The 22,533-nt window shown below is 48.0% G+C and overlaps 1 protein-coding gene across 2 annotated transcripts in view; it reads right to left on the reverse strand.

Moving 5' to 3' along the window:
- Positions 1-19,053, reverse strand: part of lrrn2 (leucine rich repeat neuronal 2) — a 35,351-nt gene extending 16,298 nt beyond the window's left edge. The window contains exon 1 of one of the 2 annotated variants that reach the window (XM_028999430.1): positions 18,821-19,053. The gene's annotated coding sequence lies outside the window, so the exon portion shown is untranslated. Of the gene's footprint in view, positions 1-16,587; positions 16,965-18,820 lie in introns of those variants that run through there. The other variant, XM_028999432.1, reaches the window with a different exon arrangement.
- Positions 19,054-22,533: the final 3,480 nt, after the last annotated feature.

The following is a 22,533-nucleotide window of genomic DNA, read 5'->3' on the forward strand; positions in this document are numbered from 1 at the left end:
ATTGTTATCCATTTAATAAAAATGTATTCATATCTGATGAAGAACTTTCATTTCATTTGCACATCTCAATTTCATCCAAAATATTACTCACGCCCATATGTGTTATCACACCTTGAAATATAGGATTTTAATAATCTTAAACCTGTAAACCTGGAGCTCCCGTCTGACCGCCGCGAATCTGACACCAGCGCACAGGCCGAGGTCTAATCCTCTTGCTGTTCTGGGCACGGTTCATTCCTCATACCGCGGCTACGTCCGTCGGCGGTGATAACTGAAACGAAGCGCTCCATCACAGCTGCTGCTGGCGGAGACGCCGCAGCGTTGGCCTCGGTCGGGCCTCAGACGTGATAAAGCCCTTCACTGGAGGCACTCTGCTTTTTGGCCAGATGGAAAAAGGAAAATTAAACTTTAATTAAGGGTTGAGATTTTCACTTTGGTCTACAGTTTGGGCCTGAAAAGGAACCTTGCATGTTAACAGGCCAATGGCGGCATAAGAACCTGGAAGGAATCAGCAGCCGAAGTCAGATCCATCAGTTTCCTTTGCTCCAGCGTGCCGGATCAGTAGGCTGACCCCACTGTGGGCCCGTCTGCGTTAATTACATCAGCTCCCTCCGCTCCACAGTAAATAACCTTGGCTCGCATTAGCCGGCCATCCTCCAATAGGTGATCGATTGATCCGCCTGACGGGTAACGGCACAGGCAGTTCCCGACTGAGTCTTAGTTGAGCTCGGGAACAATGCGAGATGTGTGTGCAGGGATGTGTCGTTTGCTCATGTGGCTGAGTTATTTAGTTGGTCTGCGATCGATGCCTTTGTCAAGCACCAATACTCAGAACATATCAGCCTTGATCGCACAGAAACAGATATCCTTAAATAAACTGAAGAACCATTACTCGGTTGTGAAGATTCATTGGTATTCAGTGTCATGCAAGGAAACACCACCAGATGGCGCTGCCGTCTACTGTAGTTCCAGACTAAAGGACGACTGGACGACTTAGAAAACATACAAAATGCAGTCCCTTCCGATACAGAAAACGGCTAATAAATATTGTGGCAATTCATAATCAGTAACAATGCGGTTATTGACATCTCTATAGCCCACAGTGTTTATTCATTTAGACTAATCTGATGCTGGTTGACCTTCTTACTTGCTCTAAACAGATTTGTGAATAATTTATAGTTTGATGGCTACACATGTAGAGAAAAGGAACTCTATATTTACACAATTAATGAACAAACGTGCGTCTGCTGCATGGAACTGGGGTTGAAAAGCCCTTTGCGATTTGTCAGGTCAATGTTTAAACGTCCCCTGCTATGCTATACTATGCTATATTACTATCAGTCTTATTAGTCCCCTAATACTGTTTCTTTCTGGAATTCAGAATTACAGCCACTTTGATCCAGTCCCACAATGAGATTTCCCAGGACGCGCCATTTCGGTATCTGTAGCTTTAAATGCTAATGAGGAGGAGAGAGGCGGGACAAGGAAGAGAGTGGCCAATAGAAGTTGAGGGGCATTCATGGAAATGACGTCATCAAGACTATCCACCAACCACAATGTTTGGCACAGAACCGCTGGCTCTTCAGAGTCTCGCGTGACTGAACTAACTGAACTGCTCATTTTTACATCCAATCACTGAGCAATGAGAAACGTGAGGTATTTCCCATTATGACAAAATTTGACCGTCTGAGCTGCCGCTCTCTGAACGGTGAAGCAGAACGGCTAAAACTCTCTTTACACCGACCGCCATTTGTAGCCCCTGCAGGACCATAGACAGGCCAGGGGAACTCGTATTAATGTTAAATAATCTCACAAAGTCCCATTTTCATAATAGGGGACCTTCAATGCCTCTGGGTCTGTTTCCATGTAAAGGCGGGGTCCCCGAGGTTTTGGGGTGGTGCGCTAGTTTGAGTTTTATGTCATCAGATGACTTTATTACTCCTAAAAGTGACCTGGAAATGTGACATTACCCATGATTACCGCACAGAGTCTCTCTTAGGGGAGCGGAGCGGCTGTGAAGTTTTACCGCTGACTCTGCGGCACCTCCCCATCTCCTCCAAACACAACTGGTTCAGAGGAGGCCAGCGGCTGTCAGCTCAAAGGACCGGTCAAGGTCGGACAGGCCGGATGGGGATCCGGGGATTTTAAAACCCCCCAAAGGTGAACGGGAGGACGGCGTTTTATTTCACTCGGACACGCCTCGGGGGCCAACCAACGCCCGGAACCGAGCCATTAATTACAGACCTCCGATGATCTGCTTTCTTCCTCCTTCCCTCCACACCTCCACTCTCACACACTTCATCATGCCGCCGGCTTTCTTGATAAAAAGCTGATTTAACGAAAAGTTCCCGGGGATCATATTTCCTGTGTACTGTTTATAATATATATATATTTTTGCACGCCTCTTGTTAGTTGTTCCAGATTTCCTGTCCTTTACACCGCGTAACGCCTCTTGATGAAAGCGCTGCGGCGCACCTGCCGATGCCGGTTGTTTTGTAACCTTTTCTTTCATGCAGATGGATGAGAGATGGCTCGCGAGGCTCCACGGGGTGCCATGGCAACGCCGCATCCGTGGCAATTTGTAATCCGGGGCAGCTGGGGCCGCCTTCGCTCAAACGCGCTTCGCACCGGCACGCCGCTCCGTCTTTTATTCCGCCTGCTCTCCTAATTAGACCCCCGTCCCCATCCATCTTGGCGCGGCCCCGCCACCGTTGGACGGACGGGCCTCCCCGGCGTCCGCGACGCCATGCGGCCCTGGCCCTCCACGTCCACGACTACTCATTCGCCACTCGGCCTGTCGGAAGTGTGTCCGCGCTAGTCATGTTCCCGGCAGTACGTTCCTATTTCTTCCTCCCGGGAAGTGGCGGTAATTGCCTTCCAACAATCAGATGATTTATTAAAGCTCATTAGCCTTTCAGCAAACACGCGGCCGCTTTGTGTGCGAAACCGAAGCGCTGGGATTACGCGGCTAAAATTAGCGTTAGCAGAGTCTTTACTTATCACGTAGAGACGCAGATGTAAAAGACGCAGCGCTGGGCGTGGCCGCTCCTGTGAGGTGGGCGGGGCCACGCCTGCAGGTACACCCACCGACACCCAGCGGAGCTAGTGCCACTGTCACCCACCGGGGTGCGCGACATGTTCATATACCGCGCACCAGCACGCGGGGTGACCTTCTGGCCTGATATTTACCTCGGCTGCCATGAATATGCAGTGGGGTGAGGGTCTCAGTCTCACAGGCCGAGCGGGAGGACGTCTCTGCCCTCCCCTGACGAATATTCCTGTTGATCTGAAGGAGCCACTGCTCCCCGCAGGCTGTTTACCACCGTGGGCCGTGCATGAATTACTGGACTGCAAACATCGCTGATGCAATGTGAACCGTACGCAAAAAGGGCGGAGTGCCGGGATGAAATGAAATGGAGACAGAAAAGAAATGGATAATGCCAGCTCGAGGTCACCAAGGGCCAGCTACCTTAGGCCATATGTTCTGGAACTGCCAGTCTTTGTATAATTTCTGGGAAAATATTTTCATAGTCTTGTCGTCTTTATGTAATAGAACGATTGAACCTACACCATACTTCCCTATTTTTTTGGTCCCCCCTCAAGATATAATTCTTACAATATCTCAAGCCAAGGTGGTAGCTTTCGCCTCATCAATGGCCAGAAGACTTATTCTGCTGTTGTGGAAATCACACAAGCCGCCCTCTTTCAATGGTTGGATCAAGGTTGGAAAAAAGTTCAAGGGGACCACAGATAAAACATAAAAAAAATTAAGAAAAGAAAAGAAATGGAAACAATGCAGATAACAGTGGCGGACCATAAAGTTGGCTGTAGCCTTAGTCACGACCGGTCACAATATTTTTTTAATAAAAAAACACACCCCCTGGTCTCCACCCTTTATCAGTGGACCATTGTAGGTTCACTTTGGACTAATGGAACAGAAACGTGTTTGGTGCTCCTTGGGGTTCATTTAAAATTGGGTGCATATAATCACAAAAAAACGCAGAACTGATTTCAGATCAGCTCAAATTTAAACTAAACTCTTATCTTAACTGTCCACATTCATCGGACACAATGGAAAGAAGTCAGGTTAATTAGCGTAAACGAATTAAAGTAGGCGTTATCGTTGTTGCAACGTTCCACGGAAGAGCACGTATTCTCGGCTCTAGTCCAGTGATGAACAGCATGTTTGGGATTGGATGGATGAAAAACAGTTCGGAGACGTGTTGTGATGTACGGAAGCTGCTAAGTTTGTGAATGTGAGACTGTGCCGTGGTAGTAAGGCAGTAGTAACCTGGCGGGTAACACACTCGCCTGTGGACCAGAGGACCACAAAGACCCAGGTTCAATCCCCACTTAGTACCATCGTGTCCCTGAGCAAGACACTTAACCCGGAGTGTCTCCAGGGGGGGACTGTCCCTGTAACTACTGGATAAGGGCGTCTGGTAAATGCTGTAAATGTAAATGCAGTAGTAACCTGGCGGGTAACACACTCACTCAGAATAAGTCTTCTGACCACAAAGACCAAGGTTCAAACCCCACTTACTACCATCGTGTCCCTGAGCAAGACACTTAACCCGGAGTGTCTCCAGGGGGGGACTGTCCCTGTAACTACTGATTGTAAGTGGCTCTGGATAAAGGCGTCTGGTAAATGCTGTAAATGTAAATGAATTCTTGCTTGATTTTCAGTTGAAATTGGACCTTCTTTTCAGCTTTTGGCTTTTGGCTCTAGATGCGTCGCCGGGCCTCATCAGCGCGAGCGTTAGCACCGTCGGCTGGCCCGTTGAAGGCTTGATTAGCTGATTCAGCCGGGCTGACAGCCATTCGGACCGGAGGTCTTAATCCACGGCCGGCGCGCATTGACGCCGCGGAGCCTCGTTTACAGAGCTGCTGGCTTGGCGTGCTGGGATTCGATGAGGCAGCGCATTGCGCGAACACGGAAAATGCTGTGCTGATGATGTCTTTATTTATCCCAAAGTCACTGGGAGGAGCGGGCGGCGCCATTTTCTCAAAGTGCTGCACGTGCTAATAATATTTCCGACTCCGGCGTTAAATATTTGCCGGGCAGAACTTTAATCAGGCGTGTTAAATCTCGGCCTAACAAAGTGCAGACAGAGTAAAAGGACGGTGACGCCGTCAGGAGAACCCTGGAACCTGGGTTACGAGCAGGGCTGACAGCTCGTGTGTGTGTGTGTGTGTGAGCGGGAGACAGAAGCCTCTTTGGAGTCTGGATCAAACGGCAGGAGGCAGAAGAAGAAGGGGCGAAGGAAAAAACCCGCCTCGGCGAGACGGGCAGGACAGGTTCACCTCCTCCTAACATGGAGGGGGAGACGGCGGCAAAGCTCAGACACAAACATCGGCGCCGCCGACACTCGGGCTGAATACACTCGGGAGGAGATTAATGGAGAGATGTGTCAAGGCCGGCGCGAGGGTGTTTATCAGGCGCCAAGATAGGAGAACCGCCCGGCGGAGGGTAATTAGACTCAATTATTAATCATTAGCAGACGTCGGTCATTACTGCACATTTTAACCGAGGGATGCAAGTAATGGACTGAATCAAATGGTCTACTGTACATACCGAGCTAGGATGGAGGCGGGGCAGCTGGGCTGTTGCTAGGGTAACGCCCCACCCCAGAAATCGAATTAACTCCACGTCAAATGAAGGGACGCTGCAACTGACCTGTGGGACACCTTACCCAGTATTACTCGGTAGCATTTTCGAAATTCATATTCATGTAAGAAATTTTGATTGCCAAGAGAAAAGGACAATGTTCGATATGTTCACATGATTTTGGTTGATAGCTCATTAGAATACCACTTAGAATCAATTAAATTTATTTTTTTTTTAGCCAAATGTTTGATATTCATTCAAACACTCTTCATTCATACATGGTTAAAGGGTTGACCTTTCATAATTAAATCATTTAAAAATTGACTTATACTTTATGGGCAGAGTTAATACGTAAAGTACTGTGCAATACAAACCAGTTTTTATTTGAATATAATATTAAAATATGTAATATTATCAATGTTCCATATTCAGTGGTACTTGGTCTACACTCCTCGCACTGTTTTTATTGCACTTATATTGTGTTGCCTTGTTTGTAATCTGAATATTGTGCACGTCTGTGAGCAGGATCCTGCTGTACTGTACTACCGAATTACTGTGTGTTTGATAGCGTACTTGGCCCATAAACACGATTCTGATTCTGATCTGACTATCCAACTGTCTATGTTCTAAAATGACACTCGTGATGGTCCATGATTCCAGGCTGCTGACCCTCGCTCATTTTGTCTGACTTTTGTGCACAGCAACATATGTCCACAGCCTGGACACACACGCCTCTGTCCTTTTTACACGGTGAGCAAGCCTGACATCCCTTCTGCTGGACGGACGTGGGGGAGGGAGGAAAGGGAGGAAAATCCATAGCCGTCTACCCTGGCGGCTCATCCTCGGGACCCTCACCGAAAGAAAAAGGCCGTGGGGATCGATGGCATTTGTGTAATTGGTTGGCAGTGGGGTCCAGGGGTCCGGCTGCACTGTAATCCTGCTGCCGCTTTTGCACGATCGATCGGGGCGTCCGGCGCAGATCTGTCAGGCAACAGCTACGATGGCGAAGCGCTTTCGCTCCGCGCCTCAGATGGTGACGCCCGCCTTAGTGGCAGCAATTCAGAAGCATTTGGGAGGGGGCACACGCCTCCACACCAAAACACGGCATCGGATGACGGCTAGCTGGACTGGACTGGCCTGCAGTTTCCCGCAGTGCTCAGGCTTCGCTGGTGGCTTTTTAGTGCATTCGCAGTTCCATCGGTTGACCCAGGATCTGACCTCTGCAGTCGAGGGTGGCTCTGCTGAAACCCTCCCAAATCTGTTTTTGGTTAATTGCATCATTTATTAACCCCCAAGTATTACTCTAGCAAGTTCTAACTGAGAACCAGACTGTTCACAACCACATAAAGCGATGCGTAACCAACATATACCGTGTGGAAAAAAAATGTTTATGTGGGTCAGAAGAATGTAAAGAAATATAAGAATGAAATACTAAAAAAAAAAAAAGATCTGATTTGGGTTCATTTTCCAAAGTAAAATCCTGTTGTTTATATTGCATAGACTTATTGCATAAATATATATATATATTTGGGATGTTATTTTGTGCATGATAGCTGCTTGGCAGTTAATGGTGGCTTGATTATAACATTCTTGTACAGGGAGATGGATTCAGCGCCACGACTGATTTGATCTTGTTCTGAAATATCCGATCGCCTTCGTTCTGGAGGGGCAGGTACGGCCCGGTGACGTGCGCCCGCATGTTGACGGTGGTTATTAATGCATGCCGGCGGAGGAGGTTGGAGATGGAGGTGAACTCCGGCGCGGCCGCAGCTTTCAATTAAATGTAAATGTTCACTCCAGACTGGTCTCGGACCGCTGGAACCTGAGGCCTCCGGCATGCGCCGCCACCGAAATGTCAGTGCCGTGAGTCACATGCGTCTGAATGGTCATTACGCAAATGGCCGCTTGACCACTTTCAGGGGGTTTTCTGCGCTCAGTGGAAAAAAAAAAAAAAACCCCGATGGCAAGTAAAACGCCGCAGTTCCCTGTCTGTCACACCGCGGCGAAGCCGCTGAAGGTCGGGCCCGGGTGGCGCAGAGTAAACAGCAGGAGGAGGAGGACCTGAAGGAGGCCGGGCAGCAGATGGCGGCGCCCAGTCCTCAGCAGAAGCCGTACGAAGCGGCGGCGCCGTAAATAACCAAGCGGCTGGATGGCGTTTTACTAACGCTGCCAAATGCTCATCTGGTGGCCCCGAGATTAAACTGTAAATCTTCCTGGTGTGTGTGTGTGTGTGTGTGTGTGTGTGTGTTTGGTTTCATTATCATTATTGCTTGTGAGAGCAGAGGCCAGAATCTGTGGTCGCGTGCGGAAACCTCACTTGTAGGACGGTGAGGTTGTTCAGATGACATCTCGTATCTTCATCACCGCGGTGGAGCGCGGTGAAGCCTCATCAAGAGGCTGTAATGAGCGTCAATCAATTCATACAAAGGACATCTGCATGAGTGGAAAGATGGGGGACGTGTTCTAGATATTAGTTCATCTCTTTTTCCATTTGAATGGAACCGATGTTCCATTCAATTTCAACCGATGAAATGAGAAGAATTGGTACTTTTGGAAAAATAACATTGTATTTAGTCGTATTTACTGGTGGGAAATGTTAATGTTATGATTATATGATCGGAATATGATACAAGACGTTATTAGATTAATCATGTCCATCTGCCATTTTGGCGAATGACGTGAAATGCAGAAAACGTTCTTGCGTTATTAGATTTTTCATCATCTGACGCTGCACCAAGGTCAAACACAAGCAGGTTGCTCTGAAACGAAAAATGATCCTGGGACCTACGAAAGTGTGAAACTTCACGGCTGATCTCAACGTAAACCGACGCTCCTCGTCACTTTGCACTGGAAGAAAGGCTTGCTGAACTTTTACGTAATAATGTGCTCGACCGAAGCCTGTACGTGTACAGTAAATAGTGCAGACAAATGCTCTTATCCTCATGAGTACACAATCCACATTCTCGGCACTGTGGGTTCATCTTCTTATTTCTGTTGAAGATATGCAAATATGACAAGTTATAATATTTAACTACGCAGGAAGAGTGGAATATGGAGGGCGATGATGATGATGATGATTTGAGGTCTCCTCAAAGAAGTCCCATCCTTTGAGACTCATCACGTTTTCCTCATCATGCACAGTAATGCACAGTAATGCAGTAATGCGATTCCATATTCCAGTGCGCCTCCCAGGATTAGAAAGAATTTCTGAGGTGTTGGGACTCGTGTCAGTCAGAGAATAAAGCCAATGCATGTACATCCATGTTAAAAACTATTCTTTGGTGCTGCTGTCTATGTTGGGAGGAGAATAATAAGCTCCCACCCTGATTAAGCCCCACTGGTGCCACCCTGGGACAGAGCCCCAGGCTCTGCACCCCGCCAATGGGCCCAATTTCCTGCCACAGACCGGGGTGTCACAAACTCGAGCCTCTCCAGAGGAATTGGGAATCTGGATGAGATTGGGGCGGGGTTAAAGGGTCATGTGATAGGCGGGAGCTGATGCTGATTGGTTGCTTTACTCCTCAACCCACACAGACTGCTAACAAACAAAACGGAACCCCTAATTCTACTTAATGTTCGCATAAATGGCCGATGCAGTAAATAGGAAATTTAGTCCCATGACTCTTCCCTTTCATACCTGCACATTCACCTGGTACGTTATAAATTCTCTTGGCAAATAATAATTATTAAAATATTGTTATATAATCCCTGGATTGATCCTTCATGTGTAATATCTGTCTCTGCGATACACAGTAGATGCACATTATTCTTCAACTGCACCACAGTAATTCGATTGCTACTGATTCTATATTTTATAATTGCTTATAAGAACCGCACCTTATTAATTCACTAGGTGAATATATTCCTGCTGTGCAAACACATATTGTATATTCACTGGGGTGGAATTAGCCTAGTGGTGAGAAACTTGCCTATGAACCAGAAGACCACAGAGTCACTAGTTCTTTGTCCCTGAGCAAGACACTTAAGCCTGAGTGTCTTCAGGGGGACTGTCCCTGTAACTACTGATTGTATTATAGTAACGGCAGTGGTGGCCTAGCAGGTAAGGAAGCAGACCGAAGACCACAAGGTTGCCGGTTCGAATCCAGAACCGCCAAGGTGCCACTGAGGTCCCCTTGATCAAGGTACTGCTCCCCAGGACACATTTCCTTGTGCTGCAGTGTTTCATAATGACCTCACATTTGCATGCCAGAAATCTAAATGTTCTTGTTATTGCACTGTAGCTCTGGTGTTATTTTGTTCTAATGATATAATTGTATTTTACCTATTTTACTCTGCATCAATAAAGATATTTTTATTGATTGGATATTATATAAGGACGAAGATCTGGAGTTTCAATGGATGCCCTGTTGTTTCCTATTATCTACAGGCCGTCTGCCACAAGAATTATGGGATTGTGTTTAAAGTGAGGAGGTCACAGGCAGATGGAGCGCAAGCTCCCATCAGTGTTCAGGGCTTCAGGGAATGGCTTCTTTAAATATAGAACAGAAGGAGAATGGCGGGAGGAGTCTAAAAACAGCAAGTGAAGCCCACTTTGCATTTACTTTTAAATCAGGGGTGATCTCAGCCTGGGCCACGGTGGTAGGGCATTTATCTGTTCTAAAAAATGGTGAAACACTCATTATCTGGTCATGAAGAAGGGGCAGCGTCGGCCGAGCAAGTAAGGAAGCGGACTCGTAAAGGAAGGGTTCCACTGAGATCCCCGGGCGCCTTTCATGGCTGCCCACTGCTTACCAAGGGTGATGGTTGAACGCAGAGGACACATTTTATCGTTTCGCCATGTGGCTGTGCTTGCTGTGCATCAGAATGAGCAAATCCAGAAAAAATGAACAATTTCCCAGCCGGTGGCTCTGCTGGACCAGTACTAGGTAGTAAACCATATGTCACCATACACATATCACCAACCTTGCACAGATTAGATCTTCTCACGTTCCACCATGCCAGATTTAACTGAAGAAAGTCCAAAATCCCCCGTGAAAGGGCCAGTCGGGTAAAAAAAAAAAAAAAAACGTAGAACAAAGCTACATTTCCATAGCAGACATGTGCCGGCAGATCGACGGCACATGAATATTTCATTAAGATTATGTCTTAATCTGTGTGCATGTAGAGTTTATGTGGATTGAGCACAGCTCCATCTCCTCTCGTTGGCATGCTAGTTGTATTGTGTGTGTGTGTGTTAGATAACACGCCCACCTCCCAGAAACCCACCCGGGACACAACAGCTTCGCCGCAGGCGTCCTGACCGGCAGCCTGCTGCTGGAGGAGATGTCGGCACGTGGTCCACATTTAAAGGTGTTTAGTGTGAGGCGTGATGCATTTCGTGTGCAGAGTTCCTGATTCCCGCTCTCGAGCCTCTCCTATTATTTCGGGGGGATTTTCGGGCAAAGCCCGAAAGCCGTGTTTTAAAACCGGTGTTTTATTCCTTCTGTTGGTGGAATGTAAATCAGGAAGCGCTGGGACCAGGACTGTGGGGCTGTAATGAATGGCCCAGGGCTCGTGTTCTTTTTCGGGGGGAAATGAGTGTATTGAAGAATATAATGTAATTTAATTTCTCGTTTAAATGGCCCCATGAATCAGATAAGGCACCGTGCGGCCCGCTAAGTGGTGAGGGAAGCAGAGGGTGGTGGGAACCGGGCCTGGCATCGGAAGCGCCTTTACGGTCACCCGCTCCTCTTCCCATCTGCACGGTGCACGTTCCCGGATAATAATAAAAAAAAATACTTCCAATCACCTGTTTTTTTTTTTTTTTGTTCTGTCTCGTGCCCGGTAATGCATGAGGCGGGTCATGTGATTTATGAAACCAGCGGTGCAACGCAGCTGCTGCACGTCTCCCGGCCCGAGTGATTAAAGGAGGGAGGGAGAGGGTCGCCACTGGCTGCTAAATCTCATTCCGTCTGCCTTCGCCGGATCCGTCTCGCCAGGAGGACACTTCCAGGGAGCCAATCTGGCTATCCACGCGACCTGCTTTCACCGGAATGTACCTCAAAGAGTAAAACCCGTGTGAAATTATACAGCTTTGCACAGAATTTACGTCCTGTCCTGTAAATCCCACTCTGCTGTCTTCATCTTATCTGAATTATGGATCTTTTTTTATTACTGTCTGAACACAAAATTCAATGTGTCAGTGTGTGTGTGTGTGCGCGTGTGTGTGTGTGTGATGCTGCCCAAGTTGGGAGGTATTTCTCAGCATGGGGCGTGGCCTCAAAAAACGTAGAATTCCTGGGCAGGCTAAACACGATCCCCGGTACAGGGAAGTCACACTCACAACTACAGTTAAAATGAATGCTTATTAATGTGAAAAAATTCTTCATAGTACCGCGGTGAACTGGGAATGCCGGGTTTGTGGGGGTCTCTGCCCTGGCTGTCCAGGAAACGCTTTACAACTCGCGCATGAATCATCCTTTAACTTCATTTTCATAAACGAGACACGTATGAAGGAGCGCTGTAAGCGCACGCCGATGATGAATCATCGTCATCATCAGTGTTGAGATTAAACATGGAGCGAGTTCAAATGAATACAGGTTATTATTATTAAATATGCAGTTTGGTAGTTGCATAAAAAAAAAAACGAAATTAATTGGACCCCGCGGTGTGAACACGGAAAGATGGGCTGACGTTGCGCCGATGTGGTCAGGTGCACCGGCCTGGGCGGGAACCATCTGTGCCGTTTGGTAGGACGAGGGTGACAACGGGGAAGTGGCGTTTAAACCCTCGCCGGGAACAGATGGCCCGTGGCACCCCGGATCACAACATGGCGCCACGTGGCGCGGCGCACCGGCCGTCCTTGTCACCAGCCATTGATGTCAGGTGATGCCTGGGGAGGGGCTTCTGCTCATTAGGGCTCCATCCTTTTTCCGGCAGCACTCCCGAGCCGCGGCAACAACATTCAATTTGCGTCGGCCGTTAGGGACTTTATTCCTGCTGACACCGACCAGAGGGGGGAAAACCGCCGTCTCTTTTTATCTGATCCCTGCGTGTGTTTACAGGTGTGCTCGGCCGCTGGTGTGAATCTGGCCGTAGATAAATAGAGCCGCCGAGACACCCCGGGGGAGGCGGCGCACCAACGCTGACGCCTAGTCAAGCGGATGTGCGAGCAACAAGAATAAGCGTCCCGCCTCGCACCCAATCTGTTCGCCGTAAACGGGTCCTTGGGTACGGCAGGACGTGTCCCCTGGTGCGGCGGCAACTCTGTAATTAGCATGCGGCGGCCGTGTGACGGAGCACGTCGGGGTGATGTTGTGTATAATGGCATCGGCAACTGTGGCAGGATGGATACTGATGCTTCCTGCTTTGAGGCAGCTGGTAAACATTCAGGTTCAGTGCCGTTGTTTCGACAGATCATCATGCTTTGTCAGAATAGCAAACTTAGGCCTTAATCCTTACCCCGAACCCAACCATAACCCTAACCCAAACCTAACCTTTATCCTAAACCAAACCCTACCCACATGTATCCAGACATTATGTACAATTTTATATGGTACACAGCACCTATGCACTGTTTGCTGACACCGAAAACCCTTTCCCAAAACCTAACCCAAATCCTAAATCTAATCCTAAACCAAACCCTACCCACATGTACACTGAAACTATAGACAATTTCATATGGTACACAGCGATGGGATCGCTGTCATTAGCACCGAAAACCCTAAACCTTACCCTAAACCTAACCCAAATCCTAAATCTAATCCTAAACCTAACCCTACACAAATGTATCCTGATATTATGTACAATTTCATATGCTACACCGCGTCAGATTAGCGACTAATCTTTACACGTCATCGTAATTAAATGCGATATTTACTTTTTAGTACAGAGCAGCCAGCAGGAGGTGCATTGTGACTTGCATGCTAATGAAAAAGCCCTGACAATTCGCGGCACTTTTTTCCCCGTTATCATCTCCATCGGCAGGGCCTGAGCCCGTAATTGCATTCTGTGGCCTTGCATATGATGCAGGTATAAACGAGCTGCTTCTTTGCAGAACGGAGAGAGATTGTGAGCACGCCACGCTTGCAGGAAGACGAGGGGGCGCCTTGGCCGCTGGGGTGCTGGGCGCCCTCGCCTTCATTAGCTGATCGCCGCCTTCTTTCTTTTGATCTTGCGGTGCAGCTGGGCCGAGAGATCTTTATTTAATCCTGTCCACAGGCCTGAGGAAGGGGCACAGACTTATGGGTCGGCCAGCAGGTAAAAACCGCCGCTAATTAAAACCTGATATACGAGACCCCACCCTCCTTCAAGTCCACATGTCAGGAGGTCAGAGCCACACGTCGTCTGTCGATAAAACGAGATCCGCAGGGGAGGTGATGCTTTCAGGCGGTTATGATACGGACAAAAGAAGAAGAATTGCATGTTCGTGCGGGTTTGTGCACGACCGGACAGATGAGGAATGATGCCCACTGACGACTTGAGATTCACCTTGGCCCGCCGCGCTGCTCTAACTGCAAGATGGCATAAATTATTCAGTTTTGTACCTCGTGATGGTACACGGAGGCCTGGAACCACTAAGATCGTACAGATATTTGGCGCTCGTTTGCATATTCATATCTGCAGGCCGTGAGATTTTCAGTCTAAGGCCTCATGTTTCCGTGCACTCACGTGCATTTTAAAAGTGTATCCCCCTAACCCTTCTGGTAATTTGAATGATATTAATATAGTCATTTCCTGAATATACACTTATTTGTGTAAAAATATGTATATAGAACTGATCTCTAAACCTGACAGTGCTGCCCTGCACAGATATGACTACAGTCAGAACTCCTTTCCTGTCCTGGTGATCAGTTAACAACAATCCTAATATCTGATTATTGCCTCTTTCCCCCACCTTTAAATGAAGCTTCATTGACATGTCACGTGTCTGCATTTAACAAGCTTTCAAATATTTTTGCAAAGAAAACAATTTTTCGTGTGATCAATGCCGCTCTGACAGCAAATTTCATTGTTTTCTAATGAATTTCTGAGACGCTCAATTGCTTTGACACCCAAGTCTTCGGGGCACAGAGTCTGATGGTGCGATTGCACAATGGATGAGATTAGTCGTAATTGGGGAAGAGCGAGAATCGGCTCCGGTAATTAGACGGGAGAGGAGGCCTGCCGTCGCGGAAGCAGGGGCAGGGATCCGTTCGTGCATCACGCGGAGGAGCCAAGCTCTGATGTTCGCCACACAATGGCTTGATTACGCCGAAAAGTCTATTATCTCATGCGCAACCTGAGGGCTGGAGCAGCCGCTGAACACGAAGAGCAAGAGACGCCCTTCCAACCGTCCAATCACGGAAAAAAAATAAATTCAGACGTCTGTCTGTTCTGCTCTCGTCTTGTCTCGTCTCTTTGAACGAAGTCATCGTCAGCGCTGTCATTCTTCCCCCCTACATATAAAACAGACGTGAGATTCCCGGGGCAGCCGAGGTAGTAAAATGTGACAGACCCCTTCCGAGTGTTGGGCCGTTAAATGCCACCCCCTCCCCTCCTGTCAAAAAAAGCCATATTAAGGGACGAGAATGCAATGGAAGCATCAGGTTTATAGGCACCGTTTCCGATGAGCTGCAAAAAGATATCGCACTCAGGCTTTCTAACCGCCATGCGCCGTTCGCAGTCATTACGAGCCGCAAAGTGTCAGACCGATGTGCTCGGCAATTCCCATCGAGGCGGCCGCTCTCTCTGACGCCGGTACAAAGCAACGCACATGTGACATGAAACACTCGTATTCGTGAGACCGTCGGTCACTTAATGAAAGAGGAGGAGCAGGGCAGTAGTAGCCTAGTGGCATAACACACTCGCCTATGAACCAGAAGACCCAGGTTCAAACCCCGCTTACTACCATCGCGTCCCTGAGCAGGACACTTAACCCTGAGTGTCTCCAGGGGGGGACTGTCCCCTGTAACTACTGACTGTAAGTCGCTCTGGACAAGGGCGTCTGGTAAATGCTGTAAATGTAATGCAAAAAAGCGTCTTTGTCTTCTGCCTGTCGCCCGTCGTTCGTCTTCGCTTCAAGCGGCAGCCATGTGCGGCATGGGCGTGAGTGATCGGCGGTGTTGTGACATGGCCTTCACTCGCCCTCGGACAGGCGGCCATGATCGCTTGCACCTCGGGGACCCCGAACGGGGTCCGACCCGTGCAGCCGAAGCAATAAAACTTTCTCCATCCAAGGGCGCCGTTCTGTCACTCATGCAAGAAACATTTCTTTTGTTTTTCGATCAATTTGTCATTGCACCAAATCGGGCCACCCAATCACAACACCTTCCCACAGGAACCGTATATCTTTATTTCTGGGCCTGGTTGTAGAACCTCTAATCTCCACGGAATCGTCCAGAATCCTTCAGCTTCGGAATCACAGAGCACATCTGTCTGAATTGACTCCCTTCATCGGGTAGGGGAGGGGAGGCCACCCCCCCATAATCCCCCTCGCGGGCATCTGCCTCCCCACGCCGGAGCCTTGTTAGCGAGGCTAACTCACTGGGATCATGACAGATGTTTGTGGGAGCTGGAACGCCGCGCGTCCTCATGCACTTACCTTCGTAATGGAGACATCAAAGTGCGGGGAGGCGGGGACTGGGAAGATGGAGGGACTTTGTATGGGGTGGAAGGGGGGACAGATACTGCCGCAATACAGCATAGAAATGGGGCTTTGTTAAAACCTGGGGCTGCAGGGACGTTGGTTTTGGCAACACTAGATACAGGGATCGTTTTGACACGTTGGGGATGGGATCGTGGGGACCATTTTCCCCCAAATGCTATTGGCTGGTGGCTCCAGGTTTTGTGATGGTCTGGATCCTACATTTAACCAACAACACCTGATACATTACAGATCCTGACATTATGCTAAATGCATCAACGAATCTCACAAATTTCCCAACCGGGAAGTCACACCACATCACATTTTACGGTTTTCATTTTGACACCCTCACAGATTCAGCTCTGGATTTATAACACCATGTACGTTTTACTTAGCCGCACGGTGAACATCATACCTGACTTTAGGGCATGTTGTGTCGAGTGTGATGGTTGGTTTGAGGATTCCCTTCTCGGTCCCGGATATTGTCACGGTTTGACGGCTGTTGAGCCTCATGAAGAGATGGTGTCTGGACTCCCAGGCTTCGCGGTAGTAAATGGCTCACAAGTCCCGATCTAAACGAGCGTGCCCCGGCTCCATGGTCAAGTGTCATGGCGGCCATTTGTCCAAGACTGAAAATGATGGCAAAGATGTGGAGTGCAGCACTCAACCTGAGCACACCGCGGTTATCTTTTAAAAGCTTGTGTGTGCTTTCGGCCCAGCGAACCTCCGGAGGAGGTTAATTCTGCCGAGCGATCGCATCCGCTGCCGGGCGGCTCACGCGCTTAGCGTCCTTAGCCAAGCAATTCGTTTTTCCTCGTTGCCCGGAACTGGAGATGCGGCACCTTGGGCTGGGCCTGGGCGAGGATGAATAGTCCCTCCGCATCGGCGCGACCGGAAGAGCCTCGGCGAGGGGCTGGCCTAGCGCCGAGAGGAATGGAAGTCGGATTGCGGCCGCTGAGACGTGTGAAAGCCGGAAAAGAGGAGGAATAAATCTTCAGCAGGTTGCGGAATGAGATGCAAGCGTCCCGGTGGAATGAAAAAGTGATGTATGGCTCTCACCGAGGTGTCCGCCCGGTTTGGAGACGGGCAGAACTTTTAAATTAGCATTTTTTGAATTAGGATCTAATCTAATAGGGGCGTGATGAATCTCTTCGATTCGCTGTTGGGGAGGAGCGGAGGACGGTTCGAGCGGAGGAAGATGGTGGAATCTGTCAAACGCTATCATGACAGATGATCGAGAATGAGAGGACAGTTGGGTTTTATTATTAGGATAATCAGACCTGAAGCACACACACACACACACACACACACACTCAGCAAAGTGCTGCTTAACAAGAACGGATTCATTTACTCTGCAGAAGTTGCTCTTGTTGATGCGCCGATCGTCCAGATCAGATCAGATCGTTTTAACGAGCGCGGTTTACGTCTCATTGCACTCGGCCTGGATGAATTCGCCACGGTGGCGCCGCTTTTTTTTTTTTTTTTACGCATCCGGACGCTGATCGGCGATGAAGCGATCCTTCCAGTCCACCTGGCAGGCCCAGTCATGTGATTAAATCCGGAGTTCGGGACGATTTCACCGCCTTTGCTTCATGACCTCCTTCAACTTGCACAGGAAAACATGGTCACCGTTTGGCCGTAGCATCTCCTGATGTGTGTGTGTGTGTGTGTGTGTGTGTGTGTCAGTGCAGCACCGAGGCCACACTGATGTGACTCATCCTGGAAATTTGCATTCAGTGGACAGCGAATCACGGCGCTTACAAAAATAATGAACCAAGCACATAAATAATCGAATAAAGCGGTTTTGGATCCCTTTAGCATGGACCAGCATCACGTCTACGCATGAACATGGTGTGTGTGTGTTTGTGTGTGTGTGTGGGGGGGGGTGTTTGCGTGTGTTGATGGGTGTATGCACACACACACACATCCGCGTACAGCATTGCCCAGGAGCTGCTCCCACACACGCCACGCTGTGGATCGACTCTCCAGGAAAAGTGCCAACCTCTCCCTCGCACGCTTGGGCAGGGACACCTGATAACACACACCGCCTACACACACACACACACACACACACATGGCGAAGCTTCCTGTGCTGTGGCGGAGCAGTACGATTGGAGAAGTCAGATTCTGGAAGCCCTAGGGCCGCGTCTGCAGCGGGCTCGCCGTGCCAACGCAACCCGCCAAACGAGGCACGTGGGCGCAGCGGCGCCGTAGCAACAGGGGGGAGAAGGGACCGAGTGGGGGAAGAGAGGAGAAGGAGGAGGAGGAGATGGAATGACAGATGCATCCTCTACAGAACACACACACACACAAATTCCTCTTAGTGGTGATCTTATCCTTGCGTCCTCGACAAATGTCTCACACACACACACACACTCACACACACACACACACACACACACACACACACACACTCTCTTTCTGCCATCGTCATGGTGAAGGAAAAAACTATCAGTGCTGCTCTCTGTCTCTGTGTGTCCAGCATACCGAAGAGACTCACACACACACACACACACACACACACACACACGTACACACTCACGGACGGACTGTTGATCAAGCGGCCGCTGAACTCAAACCTCAGAAAAAAACGAACCTCCGCATTCGATAAATGCGCCACATGCGCGAAAAGAGGCGGACACCCCTACCGTGAGCGGAGAGGCGGCGCGTCTCCCCCCCTCCCGGTCGCTCGGCCCGGTCCCGGCGAGCCGCAGATGAGGGTCTGCGTGCGTGAGACCCCCGGCTCTTTATTTCTGAGCGCGGTGTGGCCGCCGATGCTGATGCTGAAGCTGCTGCTGCTCCTCTCTCTCTCTCTCTCTCGCTCGCTCGCTCACTCACTCACTCGCTCTCCCCGCCTGCGTGTGGCTGCCGCCGTCAGTGGCCACCGCGCCCAGGCGAGGGAGACGAAGTGGAGGCGAATTCCTGTCCCATCTCCGCTCCTCCTGTCCCCCCCCCCACACCTCTACCCGCTACTCTCCATGTCCCTCAGACTGTCACCTCTGTTCACGAGTCGACGCCTGCGGCCTGCTTCAGACACTGCATGTGACACCCAGTCCCCCGCATTAGCTCTGTCACACCGTCCCTAATTGCCACAAGACTGTGTACGTGTGCTGTTGCCGGCTGTTGCCGCTGTCCCCAGAGTTCCACTCTTTACCCACAGGAGAGGGGCACAGCCGGGCGTGACCCACCGCGGCATGGCGAGGTTAGCCGCCCGCCAAGTCGCTCCACTTCTTGGCGGCGAAGGTAATAGCTGTGGAAGGAGGCGGATCTGTGGAAATTGGATGGAGGGAGGCTGGAGTCGGGTTCCTGGCGGGTAGCGCTGAACCCGGGGCCCTGCCTCCAATTCTCGGGACCCTGCTGGCTGCTGCCGTTATCATCCTCTGTAAAGTGAAGTGCGGGCGGGACTGGCATGGAGTGGCCAGCGCCTCATTCCGTGCTTGGACTTGCTCGTCGAGTGGCCAATCATGACTTTTTATGAGAAAAAAAATCAATTTGTGTTATTCCTCAGCAATGGGATGCATCATAGCAGATGCATTTATCTTCGCAGATTAAATGATGGTTATTAATGCAGCAGCATAAAGCGCTCTCCTCTTCTGTGCAATTAAAAGCATATAGTTCTTGTTGTTTTTTGTCTGTGGTTGTTATTGTTTTTGTCTGTGGTTATTGTGTTGGTTGTTTTTGTTGTTTTAGTCTGTGGTTATTGTGTTGATTGTTGTTTTTGTCTCTGGTTGTTGTTGTTGTTTTTGTCTCTGGTTATTGTGTTGGTTGTTCGTGCTGGTTTTGTCTCTGGTTGCTGTGTTGTTGTTTTGTCTGTGGTTGTTGTTTTGTCTGTTGTTGTGTTAATTGTTCTTGTTGTTTTTGTCTCTGTTTTTTTCTGTGGTTGTTGTTTTTGTCTGTTGTTGTTGTGTTGGTTGTTCTTGTTGTTTTTGTCTGTGGTTGTGTTGGTTGTTCTTGTTGTTTTTGTCTGTGGTTGTGATGGTTGTTCTTGTTGTTTTTGTCTGTGGTTGTTGTGTTGGTTGTTTTTGTCAGTGGGGGTTTATTTGGTTGTTGTTGTTGTTTTTGTCTGTGGTTGTGTTGGTTGTTCTTGTTGTTTTTGTCTGTGGTTGTTGTGATGGTTGTTCTTGTTGTTTTTGTCAGTGGGGGTTTATTGGTTGTTTTTGTTGTTTTTGTCTGTGGTTGTGTTAGTTGTACTGGTTGTTTTTGTCTGTGGTTGTTGTGTTGGTTGTTTTTGTCAGTGGGGGTTTATTTGGTTGTTGTTGTTGTTTTTGTCTGTGGTTGTTGTGATGGTTGCACTTGTTGTTTTTGTCTGTGGTTGTTGTGTTGGTTGTTTTTGTCAGTGGGGGTTTATTTGGTTGTGTTGTTGTTGTTTTTGTCTGTGGTTGTTGTGATGGTTGCACTTGTTTTTGTCTGTGGTTGGTGTGTTGGTTGTTTTTGTCAGTGGGGGTTTATTTGGTTGTTGTTGTTGTTGTTTTTGTCTGTGGTTGTTTTTGTCTGTGGTTGGTGTGTTGGTTGTTTTTGTTGTTTTTGTCAGTGGGGGTTTACTTGGTTGTTGTTGTTGTTTTTGTCTGTGGTTGTGATGGTTGTTCTTGTTTTTTTTTGTCTGTGGTTGTGATGGTTGTACTTGTTGTTTTTGTCTGTGGTTGTGTTGGTTGTACTTGTTGTTTTTGTCTGTGGTTGTGATGGTTGTACTTGTTGTTTTTGTCTGTGGTTGTGTTGGTTGTTTTTGTTGTTTTTGTCAGTGGGGGTTTACTTGGTTGTTCTTGTTGTTTTGTCTGTGGTTGTGATGGTTGTTCTTGTTTTTTTTTTGTCTGTGGTTGTGATGGTTGTACTTGTTGTTTTTGTCTGTGGTTGTGTTGGTTGTACTTGTTGTTTTTGTCTGTGGTTTTGTTGGTTGTTGTTGTTGTTTTTGTCTGTGGTTGTGATGGTTGTTCTTGTTTTTTTGTCTGTGGTTGTGATGGTTGTACTTGTTGTTTTTGTCTGTGGTTGTGTTGGTTGTACTTGTTGTTTTTGTCTGTGGTTGTGATGGTTGTACTTGTTGTTTTGTCTGTGGTTGTGTTGGTTGTACTTGTTGTTTTTGTCTGTGGTTGTTGGTTTTTTTTTTTCGTCTGTGGTTGTGATGGTTGTACTTGTTGTTTTTGTCTGTGGTTGTGTTGGTTGTACTTGTTGTTTTTGTCTGTGGTTGTGTTGTTGTTGTTGTTGTTTTTGTCTGTTGTGTGATGGTTTGTTTTCTTGTTTTTTTTGTCTGTGGTTGTGATGGTTGTACTTGTTGTTTTGTCTGTGGTTTGTGTTGTTGATACTTGTTTGTTTTGTGTCTGTGGTTGTGGTTGTTGTGTGTTGTTGTTTTGTCTGTGGTTGTGATGGGTGTTCTTGCTTTTTTTGTTCTGTGTTGTGATGGCTTGTACTTGTTGTTTTTGCTGCTGGTGTGTGTTGGTTGTACTTGTTGTTTTTGTCTGTGGTTGTGATGGCTGTACTTGGGTGTTTTTGTCTTGGTTTGTTGTTGGGTTGTACTTGTTGGTTTTTTTGTCTTGTGGTTGTGATGTGGTTGTACTTGTGTTTTTGTCTGTGGTTGTGATGGTTGTACTTGTTTTGTTTTTGTCTGTGGTTGTGTTGGTTGTACTTGTTGTTTTTGTCTGTGGTTGTGTTGGTTGTACTTGTTTTTGTCTGTGGTTGTGATGGTTGTACTTGTTGTTTTTGTCTGTGGTTGTGTTTGTTGTTTTTGTCTGTGGTTGTGATGAGTTGTTCTTGGTTTTTTTTGTCTGTGGTTGTGATGGTGTACTTGTTGTTTTTGTCTGTGGTTGTGTTGGTTGTACTTGTTGTTTTTGTGCCTGTGGTTGTTTTGTTGTTGTTGTTGTTTTTGTCTGTGGTGTGATGGTTGTTCTTGTTTTTTGTCTGTGGTTGTGATGGCTGTACTTGTTTGTTTTTGTCTGTGGTTGTGTTGGTTGTACTTGTTGTTTTTTGTCTGTGGTTGTGATGGCTGTACTTGTTGTTTTTGTCTGTGGTTGTGTTGGTTGTACTTGTTGTTTTTGTCTGTGGTTGTGATGGTTGTACTTGTTGTTTTTGTCTGTGGTTGTGATGGTTGTACTTGTTGTTTTTGTCTGTGGTTGTGTTGTTGTTTTTGTCTGTGGTTGTGTTGGTTGTACTTGTTGTTTTTGTCTGTGGTTGTGATGGTTGTACTTGTTGTTTTTGTCTGTGGTTGTGTTGTTGTTTTTGTCTGTGGTTGTGATGGTTGTTCTTGTTTTTTTTTGTCTGTGGTTGTGATGGTTGTACTTGTTGTTTTGTCTGTGGTTGGTTGGTTGTACTTGTTGTTTTGTTGTGGTTGTTGTGTGTTGTTGTGTTTTGTCTGTGGTTGTGATGGTTGTTC

This window comes from Denticeps clupeoides, chromosome 12, assembly GCF_900700375.1.
Source record: "Denticeps clupeoides chromosome 12, fDenClu1.1, whole genome shotgun sequence".
Taxonomy (NCBI): Eukaryota; Metazoa; Chordata; class Actinopteri; order Clupeiformes; family Denticipitidae; genus Denticeps; species Denticeps clupeoides.